At 38.6% G+C, this 27,167-nt stretch overlaps 1 protein-coding gene across 10 annotated transcripts in view; it reads left to right on the forward strand.

Moving 5' to 3' along the window:
- Nucleotides 1-27,167, forward strand: part of NEXMIF (neurite extension and migration factor) — a 199,248-nt gene that overhangs the window by 96,737 nt on the left and 75,344 nt on the right. For 8 of the 10 annotated variants that reach the window (XR_008391052.1, XM_053662385.1, XM_053662388.1 and 5 more), the window contains one exon: nucleotides 153-208. The exons of the other annotated variants lie outside the window; for them this stretch is intronic. The gene's annotated coding sequence lies outside the window, so the exon portion shown is untranslated. The remainder of the gene's footprint in view (nucleotides 1-152; nucleotides 209-27,167) is intronic. 10 annotated transcript variants of the gene reach the window in all.

Here is a 27,167-nt window from a genome sequence, read left to right on the forward strand (position 1 = left end):
GATTAGGTGGAGGAAGACTTCAGAGGCTGTTATAAAGATGAGATTTTCTGTTCCTTTTAAAGGCTAGCATGAGACAAACCTCAAAGTAATACTGCTTTTTATAGAGTGGTTTGTTGCTCTAAGTGACTTTAGCTTAATTTATTGTTTTACAGTTGCCTGGTAGTCAAGAAGACCACTAAATCAGAAGCAATCATAACACATTCTACCTGTGAGTAGAACATAGTATTGTTATTTAAAATCTGTTTTTAATACTTTATTGTTTATGCTATTAAAGTTAGCTATTTTTAAAGAAGGAAACAGCTACCAGGAATCAAGAGACTGACCCAAAATTACACAAGTTGGTAGCATTTATTTTATGACAATACTAATCTAGATTGGCACTTCATTTCCTATTCTCAAAGGTGTACAGTAAATTGGTTGGTTATGTAGTCAATTATATTGTAAGCAGCATGACTGCTTTAACTTCAACTGGATACCTGTAGCACAGAAGCAGATGAGAACCTTTGAAATGATGTAGTACTTGTAATTTTGTATGGTGCATATTCCTACAGCTACCATGTCATCTACTCCAACATAGTACTTCAAATACATTCCACTGCAGTTTAACCCCTTGTTTTCCCTCTATTCTCATTGGATATTATTAGCTAGTCACACTCTTCTCCCTCCTCCTTTCATCTCATCTAAAACAAGTTAAAAAACCTTTCCTATTAAAGAATTATTTTTCTTTCTCCAAACTAAGCCACCTTCTTCTCTACTCCACAATCTTATTTACATGCTGAAAGATGCAAGTAACTTAGGACCTGTCTCCAACCCATTTTTATCATTGTTTTTGTGGTTTTCTTTCTCTATTCTTAACTCCTCAGCATGTAGTATTGGACATGTTGTTTTCTCCACTGCATAATTAAGAGACTATATGCCCCAATTATATAGAATATCTTTTTTAACCTGCCTCCTGTGTCATCTACCCATGAAGGCAGCAAGACAAAATATTTTAGGAATAGCTTTCTTTTCCGTGAGAGTGAAGTGGGAGGGAGAGGGATTTGTTCTAACTTATTTCTGGCTTGTATCCAGAGGTATATTGGAGCTGCCTTGAATCAGCTTTTGATAACCAATTGTGCACATTGCTTCCCAACTCTAAGCTTATATTCAGTGATGAGTTCATGTTCAGTGATTGGTAGCTTGAAATTAGTCATGGTGGTAATATGAAATCAGCAAAGGCAATAAATTAAGCCTCTTCACCCCTCAAACTGGTTGTTAAACATTTACCACCATATGACTACCTGCTTTAAAATTATTCTTGGTCAGAAAGTTTATCTAAGTACACATCTGCTTCCAGTATTTTGTAAACATGATCAAAAGTAGTTTCTCAAAACTATATATATATATATATATATATATATATATATATATATATTTGAAGATTTAAGACTGAAAGATGTAAAACTAGGCTTAAGAAATCAGGCAAGAATTATAATGTAAGTGGGCAGAATCACCTACAATTCTGACCCTACATCTTTAAAACTCTATTAGAAGTTTCAGTGAACCCAAGGTAGTTGCTGTTACATTGAGCAGGTACCTGTTAGATACTGAGTATCAGATGTTTATAAGTGCCCTTTTTAAGGTAAATGAGCCATGTAAGATGCTATATATTGGGATACAAAGGGCAATACCATGAGAAATGAACTTGATTCTATTTTGAAAGCATTTCTCTTCATACTGAGGATTATGTATGACAGGCAGCATGACTAGAACACTTTCTCATTCTGTTTGTATTCTTATATCTCTGACTCTCCTATAAACAGCTCATCTGCCAATGATTTCAGGTTGCTACCATATTCTCCATAACAAATCACTTGTAATGAACTTCATCTATGCATTAGAAATAATGTGACATTCAGAAGAATATTGAACAGTGACTTGTTGGTCATTTGGGCTCCTGGCATACAGCTTGGTGAGATTCCTCATTTATCTTTGTGCTAAACCCTCAGCACAATGACCTGCTAGCTAGAATGCTTGTGGACCTGGTACGCTGTTATTCACCACTTCTGGAAGTTCAGCAAAGTTTTTCCAGGTAATAGAGGGGAACCCAGTAATCCTTTAGTCCATGTAATAATAAGATACTGTTATCTTATTCCCTTTCACAATCTAGCAACCAAGTGGGACTAATTCACCTGTTGATTGGGCCAGACTATGTTGGCCAGGATTCTGAAACAGTTCAGATTCACACAATGGTTTGGGGTAGTAAATATAGACTATCAGTTAAGGAGAGAGTTAGATAGATAAAGGTGGCAATCTGTAACAAGATAACAAGAACTAAGATGGCAGCAGAGTAGGTGGGAGCTATACACACCTTCTCCCAGGACCAAACTGGAATTATAAAACATAAAACAATCAACCTGAATAACCAACCAAAGACTAGCAGAACAGATCCCATAACCTAGGATTTACAGAAAAGCCACATCAAGACTGGTAGGAAGAAAGGGAAATGTGAAAAGGCTGTCCTTGCTCCCATGGGCAGCAGCTGAAATATTGGAGGGATATCTCAGCTACAAAGTTTCCCCCTGAGAAGCATGGGGTGTCAACCTCACATTGGGCTCCCCAGCCCAGAGCACCAGAGCCAAGGAGTGGCACCCACATAACATCTGGTTGTGAAAAGCAGAAGGGATTCTGTCTGCTAGGGAGAGACAGGAGTCTGCTAGACTTCTACTAGAGACACAGGCATGCTCTTAAAAGGACAAGGCACAAAAGTCTTATCACAGCCACTCAACCAGGGCTACATTGCAAGGAGGGCAGAATGGAATAAAGTCATGTGAGGGGAGACTGGAGTTTGTGGCTCTGGAGAGAGAGAGCTGAAGGGACAGCCATAGGAACCCTGCACTGAGTCCCTCTTTCACACTGCAGATGACATCTTTTTCTGGGTGGAGCACTTGCCTCCTAACTGATACAACCTGGGACAATGCTGTAGCTCCACCCTCTGAACTCCCTGCTTCTCAACCCTGTGGTACTTCTGCACTGGTGTAGAGGTCTGAGCAGACTCAGGAGGTGTCAGTGACTGAATTGTCTGGCTTTGGGATGGGGCTATTCCCTCTACTTTCCCAGGAACCTGACTGGGACCTCCCCCTCACAGAAAATCAACTAGGACCCACCTTCCTGACTCCTGGTGGCTTTGCCTTGACAAGGTCTAGGCAGAATATATGACAGACTGTGTTGTGTGGCTCTGGGATGGAGGCCACTACCTCCAACTTCACCTAAGCCTGACTAGCACCACCCCCTTATAGGAGATTTAGTAGCCCCATGACTCTCAGCAGCCCTGCCTGCCCTACAGAGACTGGGCTTCTGGAAGAATCTGGGACAGACTGAGTGGTGTGGCTTGAGAATGAGGCCATTTTCTCCTATCACACCTGACTGGTGCAGTCCTCCCTTCACATGGCCAAAATTTAGACTGTTTAGTCTGATCAACTCTCCTGGCCTCACCCTGATGACTCCCTGAGACCTTGCCCTACCACAAAGGCGGCAGCTTGACTTGGTATACCCTTGGATATTTGATGAATGTCCTCAGGACATCACTGACACTGAATTTGAACCCATATTAATTTAGTGAACACCATTTGCCCCTGCCTGGTGACTCACTGAGAGCATACCTCATGCAACTTGGGTATCACCAGAGGCCCTTGTAGTGACTGAGTCTCACAGGCAGCTGACAGTAAGAGGGAGACCAAGGTAGATTTGGGGATGCCTTAGGCATTTTGCTGGCCTTCCCCTGGATTCAGTACTGGTGGAAGAAACCTTGGTAAACAGCTTGGTCCTTTCCATGCACACCCAGACCCAGCAGAGGCAGCCACACACTGCAGATTGCTTGCACCTAGAAACAGGTTGCCCAGGGCCAGTCATAGGCAGCATCTGATGTTGGTCTACACCAGAATATCACCCAAGTGACCTCAGAACCAACACACCCAGTGGCCAACTTTAGACAACATCAGAGCAGGATCCAATTAGCTTCACAAGTGGCATATTCAAAGGGAAATCTCAACAGGTACCAGACCCTGTTGAAGTGAATCCCACTTTGTGTGGTCAACACCTAAACAGCAGCTTATTATACACTGTGGTCAAGGTGATCCTCACAGTCAGCCCCCAACCTGAAGGTCAAACCCACACATGAATGGGAAAATAGCAATCAAGACTTAATTAAAGTGTCTGTTCAGTCCTTTGCCATGGAATACTATACAGCAGAAGGAACTCCTACCCTTTATGAAAGCATGGATGAAACTGGAGAGCATTATGCAAAATGAAATAAGCCAGACAGTAAAAGACAAATACCATATGATCTCACCTATAAGTGGAATATAATCAACAAAACAAACAAATGAGCAAAATAGAACCAGAGACTTGGAAATAAAGAACAAACTGACAGTGATCAGAGGGGAGGTGGATAATGGGGAAAAGAAGTGGAAGGGGCAAGCAAAGGAACACAAACAGAGGACTCATGGGCATGGACAATGGAGGGGATTGACTGTGGGAGTCGGGAAGGATGGGGTAGGTGAGGGCAGTGGGGGAAAAGGTGGAACAACTGTAACTTAACAACAATAAAAAATGTTAACACACTGAATTAAAGCAAAGAGGTCTTACATAACCCACACAAGGGACAATCCTGGAACACTCAACTCAGGTGATCAGGGAGATGGTGCCACTGGATATCACAAAACACCTACTATATAAGGCCACGATACCAAGACAGGGAGACATAGCAGAGCTACCTAATACATAGTAACAAAAACAAAAAGGCAGCCAAAATTAAGAGACAAAGAAACATGTCCCAAATGAAAACACAGGAGAAATCTCCAGACCAAAAAACTAAATGAAATAGAGGCAAGCAACTTACCAGATATAGAGTTCAAAAAATGGTTATAAGGATGCTCGAGGAAATTAGTGAACTACAACACCATGAAAAAGGACACAGAAACCATAAAAAGAACCAGTGAAAAATTAAGTATGCAATATCTGAAATAAAAAATACACTAGAAGAAATAAACAGTAGGTTGGGTGAAGCAGAGGATCAGATCAGTGATTTGGAAGTCAAAGTAGCAGAAAACACCCAATCACAGCAGCAAAGAGAAAAAAGAATTTAAAAAATGAGGATAGTTTAAGGGACTTTTGGGACAACATGAAATGTAGCAACACCAACATCATAAAGGTACCAGAAAGAGAAGAGAGTGCAAGATATCAAGAACCTACTTGAAGAAATAATAACTGAAAACTTCCCTAACTTGGTGAAGGAAAAATATACACAAGGACGTATAGAGTCTCAAAATAAATCCAAGGAGGTCACAACAAAGACACATTACAAATGACAAAGACAAGATCTTATGGCTCAGTAGTATTCCACTGTGTAAATGTCTCATAGTTGTTTTTTTTTAATCCATTCATCTATTAATGTACATTTGGGGTGCTTCAATATCTTGACAATTGTAAAAAAGAAAAAAAATTACCCTTTGCAACAGTATGAATGGGCCTGGAAAACATTATGCTAAGTGAAATAAGCCAGTCAGAGAAAGACAAATACCATATGATTTCACTCATATGTGAATTAATAAACAAACTGAACTAATGAGAAAAGCAGAAACAGACTCATAGATGGAGAGCAGATGACAGCTAGTGGAGGGTTTAGGGAGTGGAGGGATTGAGCAAAAAGGAAAAAGAACTCATGGACATGGACAACAGTGTGGTGATTGCTAAGGAGATGGGATAAAAGGGGACTAAATGGTCATTGAAAAAAGTACAATAATGATTACATTTTAAAAAGACAAAAAGAGGAACTTTTAAAACTTTTTAAAGTATATTTTATTGATTTTGCTATTACAGTTGTCCCATTTTTTCCTCCCCTTTATCTCTCTTTGTCCTGCATCTTCCTCCCTCCAGTATTTGCTCCATTAGTTCATGTCCATGGATTTTACATATGTTTTTTGCTTTCTCCATTTCCTGTATTAATCTTAATCACCCCTGTCTATTTTGTAGCTACCAATTATGCTTCTTATTCCCTGTTCGCTTTCCCCATTCTCTGCCCTCCCCACTCCCTTCTGATAACCCTACATGTGATCTCCATTTCTATGATTCTGTTCCTGTTCTAGTTGTGCTTAGGTTTTTTTTTTTTTTAGGTTCAGCTGTTGATAATTGTGAGTTTGTTGTCATTTTACTGTTTACTTTTGATCATCTTTGTTTTCTTAGATTAGTCCCTTTAACATTTCATATAATAAGGGCTTGGTGATGATGAACTCCTTGAACTTGACCTTATCTGAGACGCACTTTATCTGCCTTTCCATTCTAAATGAAAGCTTTGCTGGATAGAGCAATCTTGGATGTAGGTCCTTGCCTTTCATAACTTGGAATACTTCTTTCCAGCCCCTTCTTGCCTGCAAGGCCTCTTTTGAGAAATCCACTGACAGTCTGATGGGAACTCCTTTGTAGGTAACTGTCTCCTTTTCTCTTGCTGCTTCTAGGATTCTCTCCTTTATTTTAATCTTGGCTAATATAATTGTGATGTGCCTTGGTGTGTTCCTCTTTGGATCCACCTTCTTTGGGACTCTGTGAGCTTCCTGGACTTTCTGGAAGTCTATTTCCTTTGCCAGATTGGGGAAGTTCTCCTTTATTATTTGTTCAAATAAGTTTTCCACTTGTTGCTCTTCCTCTTCTCCTCTGACACCCCTATGATTCAGGTTTTGGAATATTTAAAGTTGCCCCAGAGGTTCCTAAGCCTCTCCTCATTTTTTTGAATTCTTGTTTCTTCATGTTCTGACTAAATGTTTATTTCTGCCTCCTGCTCCAAATTGTTAATTTGAGTCCTGATTTTCTTCCCTTCTTTGTTAATTACCTGTATATGTTTCTTCTTTTCACTTTGTATAGCCTTCACTTCTTCCTCTATTTTGTGACCATACTGAACCATTTCTGTGAGCATTTTGATTACCAGTGTTTTGAACTCTGCATCCAATAGGTTGGCTATCTCTTCATCGCTTAGTTCTATTTTTGGAGCTTTGATCTGTTCTTTCACTTTAGTTACATTTCTTTGTCTCAGTGCACCAGTTATGTAGTAAGGGGCGGAGCCTCAGGTATTGGTGAGGGTAGGACAACCCACATCACTGTGTTGTGGTGCTGCATGTTGGAGAGATTTTGGTTTTTAAAATTGTCCTTTTGGTTGTGCAAGCAGGGAAAGTGTATCTACCTATGCCTCTATCTTGGCTGGAAGACTGGCTGAGTAATATTATTTTCTATGGATATATCACATTGTTTATCCATCTAAGTTGAGGGACATTTTGAGTTACCACATTTTGACTACTGTGAGTAATGCTGCTATGAATATTCATGAACAAATTTTTTCTGTGGTTATATGTTTTCAATTGAGAGGAAATGCTGGGTCACAAGGTAAGTAATTTTTAAAGAAACTGACAATCTGTTTCGCAGAGCAGCTGCACAATTTTACATTCCCAACAGGCATGTAGTAGCGTTTCAATTTCTTCACATCCTTGCCAACATTGTTATTATCTGACTTTATGATAATAACCATCCTAAGTAGGTATAAAGTGGTATCTCATTATGAAGTATATTTACATTTCCCTGATGGCAAATAATGTTGAGCATTTTTTCATCTACTTATTGGCCATTTGTATATGTTCTTTACAAAAATGTCTATTTTAACCCGTTGCTCATTTTCAAATTTTGTCATTTGAGTTTTATTGCTGAGTTGCAGTTATTCTTTTTTTTTAATATTTTATTTATTTATCTTTAGAGGGGAAGGGAAGGAGAGAGGGAGAGAAGTATCAATGTATGGTTGCCTTTCATGCGTCCCCTGCCGGGAAGTGGCCTGCAGGGAACCGGCCTGCAACCCAGGTACGTGCCCTGACTGGGAATTGAACCGTGATTGTCTGGTTCGCAAGCCCGCGCTCAATCCACTGAGCTACACCAGCCAGGGCGCAGTTATTCTTTATATTTTCTGGATACATGCCCCTTATCAGATATGTAATTGCAAGTATTTTTCTACATTCTATAAGTTGTTTCTCCATTTTCTTTTTTTAATTTTTATTTAGTTACTTTTCAAGTACAGTTTTCTGTTTATTTCTCCCATCCCAGCCCACCCCGCCCCATGCACCCCACTTCCCTCCAATTTCCACCCCCTTAGTTTTTGTCCATGTGTCCTTTACACTTGTTTCTCTAAATCCCTCCCGTTTTTCCCCTTAAATTCCCTCCCCTCTCCCCTTTGCTCGCTGTCCCCTTGTTCTCTATTTCAGTGTCTTTGTTTTTATTTTGCTTGCTTGTCTGTTTTGTTGTTTAGCTTCCTGTTAAAGGTGAGATCATATGGTATTTGCCTTTCACCACCTGGCTTATTTCACTCAGCATAATGCTTTCCAGTTCCATCCATGTTGTTGCAAAGGGTAGTAGTTCCTTCTTTCTCTCTGCTGCATAGAATTCCATTGTGTATATGTACCACAATTTTTTGATCCATTCATTTACTGATGGGCACCTAGGTTGCTTCCAGCTCTTGGCTATTGTGAATTGTGCTGCTATGAACATTGTGGTGCATAGGTTCTTTCAAATTGATGTATTGGGGTTCTTAGGATATAATCCTAGCAGTAGAATTGCTGGATCAAAAGGCAGGTCAATTTTTATTTTTCTGAGAAAAATACTGTTTTCCATAATGGTTGTACCAGTCTGCAATCCTACCAACAGTGAACTAAGGTCCCCTTTTCCCCACAACCTCTCTAACATTTGTTGTTGGTTGCTTTGTTTATGATAGCCATTCTGACTGGGGTAAAGTTGTATCTCATTGTGGTTTTGATTTGTATTTCTCTGATAGCTAGGGATATTGAGCATTTCTTCATGTGTCTCTGGATCTTCTGTATGTCCTCCTTGGAAAAGTGTCTGCTCAAGTCATTTTCCCATTTTTTAATTGGGTTGGGTGTCTTCTTAGAGTGGAGTCGTGTAAGTTCTTTGTATATTTTGGAGATTAAACCTTTGTCTGAGGTACCATTGGCAAATATGTTTTCCCATACAGTTGGTTGTCTTCTTAATTTAATACTGTTTTCTTTAGCCATGCAGAAGCTTTTTATTTTGATGAGATCCCATTTGTTTATTCTTTCCTTTATATTTCTTGCTCTAGGGGACATATCAGTAAAAATGTTGCTGCATGAAATATCTGAGATTTTCCTGCCAATGTTCCTCTCTAGGACTTTAATGGTGTCATGGCTTATATTTAACTCTTTTATCCACCTTCAATTTATTTTGGTGTATGGTGTAAGTTGGTGCTCAAGTTTCATTTTTTTGCATGTAGCTGTCCAGTTCTCCCAACACTATTTGTTGAAGAGGCTATCTTTACTCCATTTTATGTTGTTGCCCCCATTGTTGAATATTAATTGACTGTAGAGAGTTGGGTTTATTTCTGGGCTCTCTGTTCTGTTCCATTGGTCTATGTGCCTGTTTTTATGCCAGTACCAGGCTGTTTTAATTACAGTGGCCTTGTAATACAATTTGATATCAGGTATTGTGATCCCTCCTACTTTGTTGTTCTTTCTCAAAATTGCAGGTGTTTTTCAGGGTTGTTTATGGTTCCATATAAATTTTTGAAGTGTTTGTTCTATGTCTGTCAAATATGCCATTGGTACTTAAATTGGTATTGCATTGAATCCGTATATTGCTTTGGGTAGTATGGACATTTTGATGATGTTAATTCTTCCAATCCATGAACAAGGTATATGTTTCCATTTTTTCTGTCTTCCTTGATATCTTTCTTCAGTGTTGTGTAGTTTTCTGCATACAGGTTTTTTACCTCCTTAGTTAGGTTTATTCCCAGATATTTTATTTTTGTTTTTGCTATATCAAATGGTTTTTTTCTTTATTTCAGCTTCTGCTGTTTCATTGTTAGTATATAAATATGCCTTTGATTTTTGGATATTGACTTTGTCACCCGCTGTTTTACCAAATTCATTTATTAGTTCAAACAGTTTTTGAGTAGAGGCTATAAGATTTTCCGTATAAACTATCATGTCATCTGCAAACAGTGACAGTTTTGTTTCCTCCTTTCTAATTTGGATGTCTTTTATTTCCTTTTCCTGTCTGATAGCTGTGGCTAAAACTTCCAGCACTATATTGAATAGAAGTGGTGAAAGTGGACATCCTTGTCTTGTCCCTGATCTTAGTGGAAAAGATTTTAGTTTTTGCCCATTGAGTATGATGTTGGCTATAGGTCTCTCATATATGGCCTTTATTATTTTGAGGAATGCTCCCTCTATTCCCACTTTGCTGAGTGTTTTTACCATAAACGGGTGTTGTACCTTATAAAAACCTTTTCCTGCATGTATTTATATGATAATGTGATTTTGGTTTTTCCTTTTGTTTATGTGATGTGTTACATTTACTGATTTGCAAATATTGAACCATGCTTGCATCCCTGGGATGAATCCCAATTGGTCATGGTGTATAATCTTTTGGATATATTGTTGGATGCGATTTACCAATATTTTGTTGAAGATTTTAGCGTCTATGTTCATCAGCGATATTGGCCTGAAGTTTTCTTTCTTTGTGGTGTCTCTATCTGGTTTTGGAATTAGGATGATGCTGGCTTCATAAAAGGAGTTTGGGAGTTTTCCATCCTTTTGGAATTTTTGGAATAATCTGTGAAGAATAGGGGTTAGCTCTTCCTTAAATGCTTGGTAGAATTCTCCTGTGAACCCATCTGGTCCAGGGCTTTTGTGTGATGGGAGTCTTTTGATTACTGCTTCAATTTCTTTTGCTGTTATTGGTGTGTTTAGATTTTGTGCTTCTTTTTCATTGAGTTTTGGAAGATTGTATTTTTCTAGAAATGTGTCCATTTCCCCTAGATTTTAAAATTTCTTGGCCTACAGTTCTTCATAGTAATTTCTTACAACCCTTTCTATTTCTGTGCTATCAGTTGTAATCTTTCCTTTTTCGTTTCTGATTGTGTTTATTTGTGTCTGCTCTCTTCTTTTCTTGATGAGCCTACTTAAAGGCTTGTCTGTTTTGTTTATCTTCTCAAAGAACCAACTCCTGGATTCATTGATCCTTAGAATTGTGCTTTTAGTCTCTATGCCATTTATTTCTTCTCTGATCTTGGTTATTTCCTTCCTTCTACTTGCTCTGGGCTGTCTCTGTTGTTGTTCTTCAAGTTCTTGCAGGCATAGAGTTAGGTTGTTTGTTTGAAATGTTTCTGTCTTCTTTAGGTAAGCTTGTATTGCTACGAACTTCCCTCTCAGGACTGCCTTCGCTGTTTCCCATAAGTTTTGGGTTGTTGTGAGATCGTTTTCATTTGTTTCCAGAAACGTTTTGATTTCTTCCCTAATTTCATTCTTGACCCATTCGTTGTTTAATAGCATACCATTCAGCCTCCATGATTTGGGGTGCTTTGGGTTTTTTCCTTTGGGGTTGGTTTCCAGTTTCATTCCCTTGTGGTCAGAGAAAATATTTGGTATGATTTCCATTTTCTTGAATTTTTTGAGACTTGTTTTGTGTCCTCTCATGTGGTCCATCTTCGAGAATGTTCCATGTGCATTTGAAAATAATGTGTATTTAGCTTCTTTGGGATGAAGGGCTCTGTATATATCAGTTAAGTCCATTTCATCAAGGGTGTTGTTTAATGCCACAATATCTTTGTTGATGTTTTGTTTGGAAGATTTGTCCATTTTTGATAGTGGGGTGTTAAAATCCCCTACTATAATTGTGTTGCTGTCAATACTTTTCTTGAATTCCTCTAAGATTTTCTTGATATATTTGGGTGCCCCTATGTTGGGTGCATATATGTTTACGGTGTTAATGTCTTCTTGGTGGATTCTTCCATTGAGTATTATGAAGTGACCTTCTGGGTCTCTCTTTACGGCCCTTTTTTTGAAGACTATTTTGTCTGGTATGAGAATCGCTACCCCAGCTTTTTTTTCTTGTCCGTTTGTTTTGTAAATTTGTCTCCAGCCTTTCACTTTTAGTCTGTGATGGTCTTTTGTCCTGAGGTGGGTCTCTTGTAGGCAGCATATGTGTGGATGATGCTTTCTTATCCACGCAGCTATTCTGTGTCTTTTGATTGGAGCATTTAATCCATTTACATTTAAGGTTATTATTGATAGGTACTTATTCATTGCTATTTTTGTACCTGTGTTCCTCTCTGTCTCCGTCTTCTCCTTCCTTTCCTTTAAGCAGTCCTTTTAGTATCTCTTGCAGATCTGGTTTGGTGGAATAATATTCTTTTAGACTTCTTTTGTCTTGGAGGCTCTGTATTTGGCCTTCTATCTTGATTGAAAGCCTTGCTGGGTAAAGTAGCCTTGGTTGTAGGCCTCTGTTTCTCATTACTTGGAATATTTCTTGCCAATCTCTTCTTGCTTGGAGTGTTTCCATTGAGAAGCCAGCAGCTAACCTTATTGGGGCTCCCTTGTATGTTACTTCTTTTTTCTCCCTTGCTGCCTTTAAGATTCTCTCTTTGTCTTGGAATTTTGCCATTTTAATGATGATGTGTCTTGAAGTGGGCCTGCTTGGGTTCCTATTTATTGGGACTCTCTGTGATTCCTGGATTTGTGTGACTTTTTCTCTCATCACGTTAGGGAAATTTTCTCTCATTACTCTTTCAAATACCTTTTCTATTCCTTGTTCTTCTTCTTCTCCTTCTGGTATTCCTATTATTCGGATATTATTAGGTTTCATATTGTCTCGCATCTCTCTTAATCCCTCTTCATTCTTTCTGAGCCTCTTTTCCCTTTCCTGTTCTTTCTGCGAGATGCTTTCTACTTTGTCCTCCAACTCACTAATCTGATCTTCTGTCTGACCAACTCTACTTTTAATACTTTCTACTGTGTTCTTCAATTCGGAAATTGTATTCTTCATTTCCTCTTGTCCCTTGCTGATACTTTCTATTTCCTTTTTCATGTTGATATAGTTTGCAGTGAGTTCATTGTAATTCCCCTGTAGTTTCTGGTAGCTCATTGTGAGCTCCTTGAACTTCCTGATAACCAGTGCTTTGAATTTAATATGTGATAGCTGACTTGCCTCTATTCCATCTAGCATTCTTTCTGAGGCTTCCTCCTTTCCTTTCATTTGGGGACTGTTTCTTTGTCTTCCCATTGTTTGTGAGACTCTTCTTGTTAGCCTCAGCTTCTTAGATTAATCTGTTTTGACTCCCTGGGTTTATGGTGTGAACATCTGTGGTTGAATGTCTGTGAAATTCAGTGGTGCAGTCTCTTTCGGTTATCCTGTCATTCTCTGCTTCCACCTACTCAAATATGCAGCAACTTGTGGCTTCTCTCCTACAGCAAAGTGCAATTTGTCTCTCTGACTCTACTTTTGGGAGGCCTCTTCTATGGGTCCAGCTTTGTTCTTTTCGTATTTTCAATGTGTTTGTTTCTCTTTTGGGTTAAAGAAAGAAAAGACAAGAAAAGAAATAAAAGGAAGAAAAAAAGTAGAGGAATGGAGGAAAGAGCAATAAGTTTGGAAAGAAAAAAAGAAGGAATAGCCCTGGCTGGTGTAGCTCAGTGGATTGAGTGTGGGCCTGCGAACCACACAATCGCGGTTCAATTCCCAGTCAGGTCACATGCCTAGGTTGCAGTCTGGTTCCCTGCAGGCCAGTTCCCAGCAGAAACGCACAAAAGGCAACCATACATTGATGTTTCTCTCCCTCTCTTTTTCTCTTCCCCTTTAATGATAAATGAATAATAATAATTGAAAAATCTTTAAAAGGAAAAAGAAGGAATAAAACAGAAAATCCGAAAAAAAAGAACAAAAGTATCGAAAGATAAAACTGTAATAAAATTTAAAAGAAATAACAGATTACTTAAAAAAGCAAAAAGATAAAGAAAAGGAAAGGAAAAAGAAAGAAAAGCAAAAAAGAATAAAGAGAAAAAATTAAATTTAATTTAAAAAATGAAAACAACAACAACAAAAAAGGAAACGTCACTTGTTGGTTTCAGTCTAGCCAAACTGGTTTTTCTGGCTGCAGTTGGCTGAGGGTCAATTATTGTGATTTTTCTGCCAATCCTTTCTCAGGAGCCAGACCGTTGGTGCCTCTCCCCAGCTCCCTACAATGGGGAACTAGGACTTCCTCACAGCATTCTTTTCCCAGGGGTTACCTGGTTCCCACAGGATCCAGCACAGACCTGTCCTCGTTCTGTGGGGAAGTTCCAGGCCCTCTGCCCAACCTCGGGTTCACTGCCAGGCTGGGTGTGGAGCAGACAGGGCAGTTGTGTCTATTGGAGTCAGAGCCCCACACTGTACCTATCAGATCTCCTGGGCTGGCAAACACAGAGTCCTCAGTTGGGGCCCTTTGTCCTCAGCACCCTCTCCACAAACTCTAGCAAACAAGTCTCTCCTGGTGCCCAACCTTGATTGGCCAGAAAGGGAGGGAGTTCAGCATCTCAGTTCTTTCCCCAGGACCCCTTTGGCAGGCACAGGGCTTCCAAATAGTCTGAGGGAGATGAACTGGAAGCCGGGAGCCGATCTGAGGACTGGGCGCTGACCTAGAAATGCTGGGTGCACGTCAAGGGGTGCTGTGCGGTGTGTACTGATCCCCCAAACTGTGCACCGGCTGAAATCCCTTCTGCTCCTGTCTTTGTTTGTGTCTCTTCAGCAGGCCCCGGCTAAAAATCCTAGGGAGGGAGCAGCATGGGGTACTGGTCCTTGGCCCAGGCGTGTCAGGCACTCACCCAGGTAAACTATGCACTGGCCGCTGGTCCCCCGAACCATGCACCAGCCAAAATCCCTGCTGTTTCTCTCTTTGCTCCATCCCTGAGACTCTACTGTACCGCTGCTGTCTCCTTACCGTCTGGTTCCTCTGTGACCATCAAGATTTCTGGTCCCTTATTTTCATATATGCTGGCAACTGCTGGCTTGCTGACTTCTCCTCCACCAATTGCCAATCGGACAGGTTTCTCTCCCTTGTGTACAAGGAACTGGAATCTGCTCCATCCTACTCTGTTGCCATCTTGAAAGCCTCCAAGAAATGCCTCCATCATTACTTTTTCAAATAGATTTTCTATTCCTTGCTCTTCTTTTTCTCCTTCTGGTATTCCTAGTATTCAGATATTATTACGTTTCATATTGTCTTGCATTTTTCTTAATGTCTCTTCATTTTCCTGACCCTCTTTTCCTTTTCTTATTCTTTCTGGGTGTGTTTTTCTACTGTGTCTTCCAACTCGCTGTCTTCTGCTTCATCAGTCCTGCTTTTGATTCCTTCCACTATGTTCTCCAGCTCTGAAATTGTATTTTTTTCAATTTTTAAATTGATTATGGCATTACATTTGTTCTATTCCCCCCTCCGTTCCCCTCCACCTTGTACACCCCTCCCCTACCATTCCCCCCCTTAGTTCATGAACACGTGTCTCAAGTTCTTTAGATTCTGTATTTCCCCTACTATTCTTACCCTCCCCCTATCTATTTTCTATCTACTGTCTATGCTACTTATTTTCTGTACCTTCTCCCCCCTTCTCCTTCTCCCACTCCCCTGTTGCAATCCTCCACGTGATCTTCATTTCTATGGTTCACTCCTGATCTAGCTGTCCTCGTAATTTGCTTTTGTTTTAGGTGTGGTTGTTGATAACTGTGAGTTTGCTGTCCTTTCACTGTTCATCTTTTTTATCTTCTTTTTCTTAGGTAAGTCCCTTTCACATTTCATGTAATAAGGGCTTGGAGATGATGAACTCCTTGAATTTGGTCTTATCTGAGAAGTACTTTATCTGTCCTTCCATTCTAAATGAAAACGTTGCTGGATAGAGCAATCTTGGTTGTAGGTCTTTGGATTTCATGACTTGGAATACTTCTTTCCAGCCCCTTCTTGCCTGTAAGGTCTCTTTTGAGAAATCCGCTGACAGTCTGATGGGAACTTCTTCGTAGTTGACTGTCCCCTTATCTCTTGCTGCTTCTAGGAGTCTCTCCTTCATTTGAATCTTGGCTAATGTAATGATGATGTGCCTTGGTGTGTTCCTTCTTGGGTCCAACTTCTTTGGGACTCTCTGAGCTTCCTGGATTTCCTGGAAGTCAATTTCCTTTGCCAGAATGGGGAAGTTCTTTTATTATTTCTTCAAATAAGGTTTCCACTCATGATTGTTTCTCTTCCCCTTCTGGTACCCCTATAATTTGGATGTTGGAACGTTTAAAGATGTCCTAGAGATTCCTAAGCCTCTGCTCATTTTTTTGAATTCTTGTTTCTTCATATTTTTCTGTTTGGTCATTTTTTCCTTCCTTCTGGTCCACTCCCTTGATTTGAGTCCCAGTCTCCTTTCCATTACTATTGGTTTCCTGTGCATTACCATTAATTTCAATTAGTTTAGCCTTCATATGCTCCTCTAATTTGTGACTAAAGTCAACTAGTTCTGTGAGGATCCTGATCACCAGTGTTTCGAACTCTGCATCTGAAAGTTTGGCTATTTCTTTGTCACTTAGGTTTATCGGTTCTGGGGCTCTGAGTTGTTCTTGAGCCATGTTTTTATCTGTTTGTGCCTGTTACCTATGAGGAGCAGAGCCTTAGTTGTTTACCAGGGCGGGGCCACCCAGGTTGCTGGTTTTTGACGCTGTATGTGGGGGCAGGGTCAGAGAGGGAGCCTTGGAGATCCTCTCCGCTGGCCCAGTCCATTCCACTGTTTGCCCCCGCCTGTTTATTTGAGCGGAAATGTGTAAGCCGGGTGCCCTGCACCTTGCGGTCTCAACACTCGCCTTTTCACTGGTTTATCTGCACGCAAATGCGTGACCGACTGCAGACAGCCAGCCGCGCCTCTTCCCTGTGTCCGCCCGTAGGTAGCTCGCACCTGGGATCTGTGTCTTCGGCTGCTTGCGCACCACTCCGATCAGGGATCTTTTTGGCCAAACCACTCTCCTCCTGGCTTCACCCCTTTTACCGGTTTAGCTGAGCATTTTGTTGTTTTCGGACTCCATATTGTCGAATTTTCTGTGTGGTGTGGTTGCGTTTATTATTGTTAAAATTTTGTTGTTTTTAGATTTGGTTGTGCGTGGATGCAAGGTGTTTCCAACTATGCCTCCATCTTGGTGGAAGTCCTCCGAAATTGTATTCTTCATTTCCTCTTGTCCCTTGCTGATACTTTCTATTTCCTTTTTCATGTTGATATAGTTTGCAGTGAGTTCATTGTAATTCCCCTGTAGTTTCTGGTAGCTCATTGTGAGCTCCTTGAACTTCCTGATAACCAGTGCTTTGAATTTAATATGTGATAGCTGACTTGCCTCTATTCCATCTAGCATTCTTTCTGAGGCTTCCTCCTTTCCTTTCATTTGGGGACTGTTTCTTTGTCTTCCCATTGTTTGTGAGACTCTTCTTGTTAGCCTCAGCTTCTTAGATTAATCTGTTTTGACTTCCTGGGTTTATGGTGTGAACTTCTGTGGTATAAAACTTGTGAGATTCAGGGCTGTAGTCTCCTTGATCTTCCCAGCTCACTGGTCTTGGGCTGTCCTTTATGTTGGCTCTGAGTTTGTCTTTGGGTTTTGGTTGTTTTGGGGGTCTTTCTTTTGTGTGTCCTTTCCACCATCTGGTGAACTGATGGTCCCTCTGTCCACCACCCATTTTAATTTGTTGTGCTCGTGAGGGCAGGCTGTGTTGAAGCTAGTTCTTCTGTGTGTACAGGGTTTTGAGGATTATCTTTTGCTCTTGTTTAGTTGTTTGCCCTGGGTCGTTTCTCCACTGTTTAGTTGTATTTCCACATAGGTCTTGGATTGAGGTTTTTGTGGTTTCCACTCTCTCCTTCATCTTCTTCTGTTGTTATTTGTTGGTGGTTCCTTTGTTGTTGGGTTTCCTTTTCCAGTGGGTATCCTGGTGTTCACCACTTCCACCTACTCTTTTGTGATCAGTTGGAGGAGAAGGCAAAATGGTTTATGACAGGAGAAGAGTATTCTCTGATATTTACAGTAGCAGCCGGTAGATAAGAGATAGGAGATCCTTTGGGTATGTATAGTGATAACCGTATTCTTTAACCCAGCTAGCCACTTTTTAGAATAAAGGGAAAGAGGATAAGGCTCTTGTTGGGGAGGGAAGGTTTGTGAGTTGGATCTAGAAAGTGGTGAGGTTGTGGGAGGTCAGATTCTGAGGAAAGGTGAGAATAAAGGATAGTCAATAGGTGTAGTGTGAGAGAGAATACAGTTATCCACTATAGTATTATATTTCAGGAAACAATGAAGTGGGCTAAGATCTGGGAGGGGTGTTGTATAGTATTTAAACTAGTATGGAACAGCTATTATTTACAATAATATTAGAGCAACAATCATATGACAGAATCTATGAGGTACCAAGATTAAGGAGTATTGGAGAAAAGGGTTCTTATTTAAAGAAAGAAACAGCCCTGACGAGTGTGGCTCAATGGGTTGAGTGCTGGTGAACCAAGGAGTCACTGGTTGGATTCCTAGTCAGGGCACGTGCCCAAGTTGTGGGCCAGGTCCCCAGTAGGGGACAGGTGAGAGGCAACCACACATTGATGTTTCTTTCCCTCTCTCTTCCTCCCTTCCCCTCTCTCTGAAAATAAATAAATAAAATCTTAAATAAAATAAAGAAATAAACAGTTGTCTTCTACTAAAGCATGGAAATTGAAGCTTAATGTATTTATTATGTAAGATCACCTAGGACTAATGATATTAAAGCTATTATTATTAGGGAAGTGGAGTTAAAGAAGTGAGGTTGTTTACCCTAAAAAGAGAAGACTTGGAAAGAGGTGGCATGATTTCTGTAGTTATATCTCTTCAAACATAAAAGAAAGATTAATTAGACTTCTACTATATGGCAGAAACTATAGGAAAAGAAAGTTTGTGAGCATGGAATGGGATGGCTACTTTCAGGATGTAGTGAGTGTACTCTTCACTAGAGTTACTTCAGCATCATGGAGCTTTAGTTTGGGCGACTTTTAAGGTCTTCCTGTGGTATGTGACTATTAAAGGAATCTGTTATATTTTCTTTCACTATTAATAAAAGATGGTATGGAGAGCTTTTGTTGCCATGCCTTAATCTTCTGGAAGATGGACCATGATGTTGTATGAAGTGTGTGATAACTAGTGTAGTGTGAGTCTTCTTCAATAGGAGCTCATAGTTTAAGACTTAGGCCAAAGCATTGATGCTACATTAATTTTCCATTCTCATGAGTCCATTCATAATGGCTAAAGACCAAGAATAAAAATAGTAAATTCATGCATTAAATTTTTGTTTAACTTTCTATTCGCAACATTATTTTTTTCACTGATGGCTTTTCCCCAGATTAGAAGTTTAATAAAATATCTCTGAATCTTTCAAGCTTTTAAAATTTCACACCAGTGAATGACATACTTTTATATTGTAATGGCGTAAATGAAGACAGAATGAGATGAATAAAAATCAATAATTTAAATGGAGAAGTCAGATTTCACATTGGACTTTAAAGTTTATTAAAACACATGTGTAACAAGTCTATATAAAATATATGTTAACTTATTAATGCTCACAGATTTTATGATCCTTTTATTTTTCTTGGAAGAGTTTAATAAGTCACAGAAGATGCTATATTATCTCAGACACATTTCCTTGCCAACTATCTACTGCTAGAGAAAAGGAATTAGTTGTGATATAGAGATTTTTTTTGTCATCCCTTCATTTAAAAGTAAGAAATTTCAGAGTTAAGGATAGCTCATTCAGGAATCTATGTTTACTAATGAGGTTTTAAAGAAAGTCTTCCAAGTGAAGGGGAATGCATTTAAGCAGGAGGATTATTAAGAAATCATTAAAATGTTAATCTAGCTTTTAAAAATTCTTTTATTTCTAAGTGTCAAGAGGGTGTGTGCTTATTTGTTATTTATTTATTCTAAATGAGAGAAATCATTAGTGAATTAAAAAGCAAATGGTTGAATATATTAGTTACAAAAGGCAATATTTTAGTTTCTTTTCATATTAACTGGACTTGAATTTCTTTTAAAAAATTGGAAAGAAAAAACTTAGATTTGTAAGATTGAAAACTATGTTTATTTAATTTAACACATAGATAATTTTGTTTTAAATAAGAATAGCATGCATGTTCATTGTTTTTGGTGAGAAACAATCAATGATATGAAAAAGCAACCTAAAATGTCAGAGAAAATATGTGCAAATTATATATATATATTTTTAGATTTTATTTTTATTTATTTTTAGAGAGAGGGAAAGGGAGGGAGAAAGAGAGGGAGAGAAACATCAATGAGTGGTTGCCTCTCATGTAGCCCCTACTGGGGACCTGGCCTGTAACCCAGGCATGTGCCTTGAGTGGGAATCAAACTGCAAGCCTTTGGTTCTCAGCCTGAGCTTAATCCCCTGAACTACACTAGCCAGGGCCAAGTTGTATATTTGATAAGGGATTAATATCCAAAATATACAAGGAACTGATACAACTTGGTAGCTAAAAAAATCCAATTAAAAAATGGATAGACGCGGGCCTGCGAACCAGACAATCGCGGTTCGATTCCCAGTCAGGGCACATGCCAGGGTTGCAGGCAGGTTCCCTGCAGGCCATTTCCCAGCAGGGGACGCACGAAAGGCAACCATACATTGATGTTTCTCTCCCTCTCTCCTTTCCTTCCCCTCTAAAGATAAATAAATAACATCTTTAAAAAAATACATGGTATGAACAGGTCATCTGGTCATGCTTTAAAAAAAAAATGGATAGAGGAACTGAGAAGACATTTTTCCAAAGAATATGGCCAATAGGTACTTGAGGAATTGTTCAACATCACTAATCAGGGAAATGCAAATCAAAACCACAGTGACATGTCACTTCACACCTGTTAGAATGGCAATCAGAAAAACTTGTTTGTCAAGATGTGGAAAAAAGGGGACCCTTGTGCACTTTTTGTAAGAAACTAAATTGGTTTAGCCACTGTGGAAAGCAGTATGGATATTCTCAAAAAATTAAAAGTAGAACTAACCTATGATACAGGAATCTCACTTCTGGGTGTATAGCTAAAGAAATGAAATCAGTGTCTTGTGAAGTTATCTGTATTCCCATCTTTATCATAGCAGTATTCACAATATCCAAGATATGAAAACAAACTGTCTGTCAACCATTGAATGGATAAAGAAAGTGTGAAATTATATATATAATTAATGATATTATATATTATATTGTATTTTATATATTATATAATATATATTATATTATATTATTATAATATAATATATTATATAATATATTATATAATAATATATTATATAATATTCTATAATATTATGTGTTATATTGGTAATAATATAATATATTATTCAGGCATGAGAAAGAAGAAAATTCTGCCATTTGCAACAACACGGGTGAACTTTGAGGGCATTATGCTATGTGAAATAAGTCAGATAGAGACAAATATTGCATAACACTTACATAAGGAATCTAAAAAACCCAAAATCATAGAGACAGAAGGTAGAATGGTGGTTGCCAGGGGTTAGGAGTTGGGGTAAATGAGGTAATGTTGATCAAAGCATATAAACTTCCAGTTATCAGATGAATAAATTCTGGAGATTTAAGGTACAGCATGGTGATTAGAGTTAACAGTACTGTATTATATATTTGAAAGTTAAGGAAGTAGGTCTTTAATGAATTCACCACAAAAGAGGAAATGATAGTAATGTGAGGTGATGGAGATGTTAACTAATGCTACTGTGGTAATCATTTCGCAATATATAAGTACATGGAATCAATACCTTGTATACCTTAAACTTATACAAAATTATATGTCAATCATATTTCAAAACTAGAAAAAAATAAATAAATGTAAAAAGGAAGAAAAAAGTCATTGTGAGCTAGGATACTTGCAGAAAACTTTTTGATAAAGGTAGGCTTTGAACAAGATTGCAAATGAAAACTAGAACTTAATAAAAAGAATGGAATTCCCCATGTGGTTAATGAATGGTGTTAAGGTGCAGAGATAGAATTAGAAATACTAGCATATGGGAGTGGGCAATATGTGCAACAGTTTGTTTAGGCGATAAGAAATTACATTAAGGAGTACTGGTAGAAGATGTTGAAATGCACTAGGTTCAGATTATGTAGTGCCTTAATACCAGGCTAAGGAGCCACTTTGAACAGTGGAGAACCACTGATGATTTTTGAGTAGGGAGAAGAGAACATGTACAAAGGGGTATCTTTCAAGATTGCGTTTTGCTAACAGTATAGAAGAGTTTTGTGGAGAGTAGTTAGAAAGCTCTTGCCTTAACTTAACTGTGAGACAATGAGGGCATAATATGGGGTACTATTATTAGCATTGCAAAAAGTGCAATAGAGATTACATTTAGTATCTCCAATTCAGCTTGGGCACAGCAATGGCTCTCAGTCTCTCAGATTTGAAAGCCTAAAATGATCACACCTTTAACAGAAATAAAATAGTGGCCTTAATTCTAGACATATCCCAGTGTCAATTGATGGTCTTGGTGCCAATTCAGTGCCAACAGGAACCCCCCATTTGCATGCAGTGAAGAAGGGAACTTTATTCAGTGCAAACAGCTTAATTGTGACATAGCAAAGCTGTGAGAACAGTATGGCTCTGAGGTGAGAATGCTCTGCTCTGCTCCACCTGCTCTAGTCTGCTCTGCTCTGCTCTACTCTTCCCTGCCCTGCTCTGCTCAGCTTTTCTCCAGCAAGTTATATCTGGTGTTTCAGCTCCAATAAGGAAACGTACCTAATCTTCAATTTTCAGTGGAAATGGAAAGTGCACTCCTTGAGTCAAAGGGGAGCTGATTTATATAGACAGAAGTTCTGTTCCTGGTCCCTCATTAATTTTTCCTCACACAAACAAGGGCTTCAAATCATCACAGTTTGGTTGGTCCAACAGGCAATATCCTGGTTGGGCATAATGGAGCTGCTCTGGTTGGTCAGTGAAGAAACTGATGGGGTTATCACTGCACAGCTCCAATTAGACAGGGGAAGCCTCAGTCCTACTGGTCAAAATAGGACTCCAGGAACTCCTTCACAAGGGCTGGCCCAGATTTCAGACAGGCAGTTCAGTGCAGAGGCAGGTAGTTCAGGCTTCTCCCTGGAGTGCAGTTTGCATCAGAGGTTCTTGTCAAAGGTGGGGCTTTGTCAGCCACCAGGAGTCCTTCTTGGTAGGCATCTGGTTTCTTAGGCTCCACACAAGTGATTCCGAAAGTTTTTTTATTGAATTTATTGGGGTGACATTGGTTAATAAAATTGCATAGGTTTCAACTATACAATTCTATATCATCTGTATATTATAATTGTGTGTTCACCAACCTAAGTCTAGGCTCCTTCCAACACGATTTATCCTCTCTTTATCCTCTTCTACCTGCCCCCACCCCCTTGTTAGTTTTGATACATAAAGTAAAAAGTTCATCATTCAATTTCATGATGAAGTTGAAATTGGTCTTAAAAATGTAAAATATAAATCACTACTTTAATTGTATATGTACATATCTTCTAAAAATAACTCCTGCATCTGTCTAAGTTTAAAAGACTATGTATTAAGGTTAAATCAAACAAGTATGCATTTTTTATAGAAAAGTTGATTAAATTGACTTCCTAATTAGTGATTTAAATTTGACTCTTCCTGATTAGTGATTTAAATTGACATGATTTATTCCATTAATGCAAAGATTCTGTGCCCTCTGGGGGTCTCTCTGGAAGGGCAAGACAGCTCACTGACAGCAAGGACTGGAACATTTCTGAGTCAGCCCCAGAACTCAGCCCACTTTGTCTAGAAATTAAAACCAATAGAAAGTTCCCTGAGGCTCTGTGACCATACAAGACTGTACGGGTGTCATTTATGAACCAACATGAAAGTAAAAAGCAAGAAGTCAATTCAATATTTGGTCTCACATTTTTGTAATTGTCTCATGCCAATTATTTATTCAGTTGTGTATTGTTGGCTGATTGGTTTGTGTCAATAATATATTCTTCTTTATATTATTGTCAAATTGTTTGCTTCACATGCATCAGGCATGGCATTCCTAAGTAAATTGGAAGCTCCCAAAGACAGAACTTACACTTTTGTTTTGTTTCTTCCCAGTAAATAGCATGAGACCTGACATATGTCTGTATTAAAGTAGAATAAGGTTTTAGAATGTTTGAGTCTGGACCCATAGTACTATTATGAACCTCTGACACACTTTGGATTCCAAAATGGTACTGTATATGTTGACTTATACCAGTAAGATAACTTTATATTTTTATTAGCATTGTTCTCAGAGATAATGTTTGTGATAATCATGCAGGACATAAACTAGAAAGTAGAAATATATACTTATCTATAAAATAAGAGAGTCTGACTAATTAATGGTCTGTTCTTGGCTTTTACTTGGGCTCCCCAGTTAAAATCACTGAGTTCAGTTTCCCTACCTGGGACATAGGACAGTAATTCTTACCTTGGCAGCTGGTTGTGATGATTGAATATAATATCATGTCAATATCCTAGCATACCAGTCCCTTGCACTGTGAACAGGTAACTCATTGTCCATTTTGTTGAGATGTGCTACAGGGATGACAGTAAAACTCTGTTTCTGACAAATCTATTTACAAATTCTGGTTCTAAGTAGCAACATCTATGACTGATACTAAGACATCATTAAGCTCTGAAATGCTGTGATTATAATTTTCATGTGTATTGCCATTTATAATAAACTAAATGTTTTACAACCTTTATCTCATTTGACCCTCACAACTGAAATAAATGCATTAAAAACATTAATTTCTTTAGTGAGTCCTTAATACATGCCAATGAAGATATGTACTCACTAAAACCACTAAGTACTGAAGATGCTACTAAATGCAATAGTGGAAATACCCATGATACAGATGAAAATTTCTGCTTTCATGGAATTTATATTCTGGTGGATTGAACTTTAAGCAAAGAAACCTGTCTTCTAGCTCTTGTAGCTACTAGCTCACTAGTGTATGTTTATATTCATGTGTTCTTGCCTAGATGCTTTCACAAGACACTTATTTTTTCAAACAGACTATTGTCTTCAATAGAATACTGGTTTAATCCCAAGTATTGTCAAAGCTTATAAAACTTTTCATTAGAACGCATGAAATTGCTCTCATCTCTGTTTGGTGGCACCTGTGTGGCATTTGGTAAAGCACCTTGTCTCAAGGAGGTACCTGGGAACAGTTATCTACAGTGTGTTTTCTTCAGCATCTTATTTATGCATCTGCCTTTCATCTTCCTTTCTGTTTTGCTTAAATTTTGAGTTTTATGCAGAGTAATGTGGACGCTCTGAGTTGTTTGCTTTCTGGGGTTTTTTGTTTATTTGTTTACTTAAGACTGTAACATCTAATTACTGCAACTCCTTAAAAAGAATCTCAGTTTAATGAATAATTGTTTTCTAAGTGTTTTCGCACCTCTTTTCTTTAGCCTCGCATTCTCCTTGGAAATTTTGGGACTGTTATTTTGATTGTTGTTTAACAGCAGTAGGAACTAAGGTAAAAAGAAAATAAATAGCTAGGTCAATATTTTCTGGAAGTAAAAGGCAATAAGTGTCACTCTTAGACATGTGCTTTGTTCTCTACAGCAGATTTTCGCAACTCATCCAGCCAGTGATCCACTACAGCAGGAGAGGAAAGTTGCAGTTATGCTGAACTTGGAGTCAAAAGACTTTACCTCTGGTCCTAGTTCTGCCTCTTTTATGACCTTGTACAAGCAGTCAAGATCTCGGGGTTACTGTAAAAAGGGATAAATGATAAGCTTTTCTTGAAACTTTATCTTTCTTTTTAAATAAGATATTTTCTTTTCTCTGATTTTCTTTTACTCTCAGCTGTTCTTTATCATATTTGTTATCTGATTGAGACTTGCCCTGTCTCTTGTAGGCCTGACTGCAATCTTTTTAAGCCTGCCTCTCCTCTTCTTGGTATGATATTGTCTTCTGTAATATTTAGCTAATCCATTTTCCCCATCATCCTTGAATGAAGAGAAAGTGAGCCTGATTTGGCATCTTTACAATAGATAAAATATCTTAATTCATTACTTGTTAAAAGAATATAAAGTATTAAACACAATGAAGATTAAGGAGCCTAAATAACTTGGTAAAGATCTATTTTACTTTAAGGATCTTTATTCAAACAAAGAACCTTTATTTAAATAAATTTTTAAAGGCCATTAAAACTAGGGAAACTGTGTATTAATTTTGTGTATAGTTTTAAATGTTTGGATGTTTAGATCTGATGTGTAAATTTATATATTAAATCAGTTACTGTTAATGATTAATAGTAAATAGAATAGCTTAGGAGTTGTGTTACTGCTTATTGAGGCTGAATGCTAGAAATAATGATAACATGACACTCTACCTCCTAATTCTGCCTTCTATATAATCTTCGCTAAATAATAGCAGCATATTTTGTAGCAAATTATGGTTTAAATACCTTGTTGGAAGGAGAGGAATTAGTTGAACCACACAAATGTTCTCCTTGAAGATTTTTTTCTTTCCTTAATTTCAGATGGGAATTTATCACATTCCACCCAACCCCCTTACTTACAGATTTTTTAAAAGATTTTATTTATTTATCTTTAGAGGGGAAGGAGAGAGGGAGAGAAACATCAATGTATGGTTGCCTTTCATGCATCCCCTGCTGGGAACTGGCCTGCAGGGAACCAGCCTGCAACCCAGGCATGTGCCCTGACTGGGAATCGAACTGTGATCCTCTGGTTCGCAGACCTGTGCTTAATCCACTGAGCTACACCAGCCAGGAACAGATATATTTTTTTATGTGTAGAGGCAAGGTCAAGGAATATAGAAGCATTGTTTCTTCATCACTTAGAAGTTCAGCATCTTGCTCTCTTGTGAGGGACAAAGGAATTTGTTCTGTGTGGAAGCCATGAAAGTGGTAAGCTGGCTGTAAGATGCTGCTAGTTTCCTCTCCAAGTTTTGGGATGGTAGGTTGGGAGAATCTAACTAGCTTACTGGTTCCAAGAGATGGCTAGGTAAAACCACCTTGCTTAGAGGAATGGATGATTTTTGCTGATAGCATGTAAATTTAGTCTTACCCCTTACTACTAATCTCCTCAGTCTAGGCTATGTGACAACTGCTACTGGCTGAAGAATAGAGCTGTAAGTGAATACTTGAAGCTGGTAGAGAGTATAGATTTGCCAATAAGATTATACTAAATATGCGAATTGCATTTTTTAACACCAGACTTTAAGGGAATGCTAACGACAAAGAGGTCCTGAAGTGGAGACAACTCCTACTTCAAGTAGAATGCTCTTTCTT

Source organism: Artibeus jamaicensis, unplaced genomic scaffold (genome assembly GCF_021234435.1).
Source record: "Artibeus jamaicensis isolate MK-2021 breed Jamaican fruit bat unplaced genomic scaffold, CSHL_Jam_final contig_240, whole genome shotgun sequence".
Classification (NCBI taxonomy): Eukaryota; Metazoa; Chordata; class Mammalia; order Chiroptera; family Phyllostomidae; genus Artibeus; species Artibeus jamaicensis.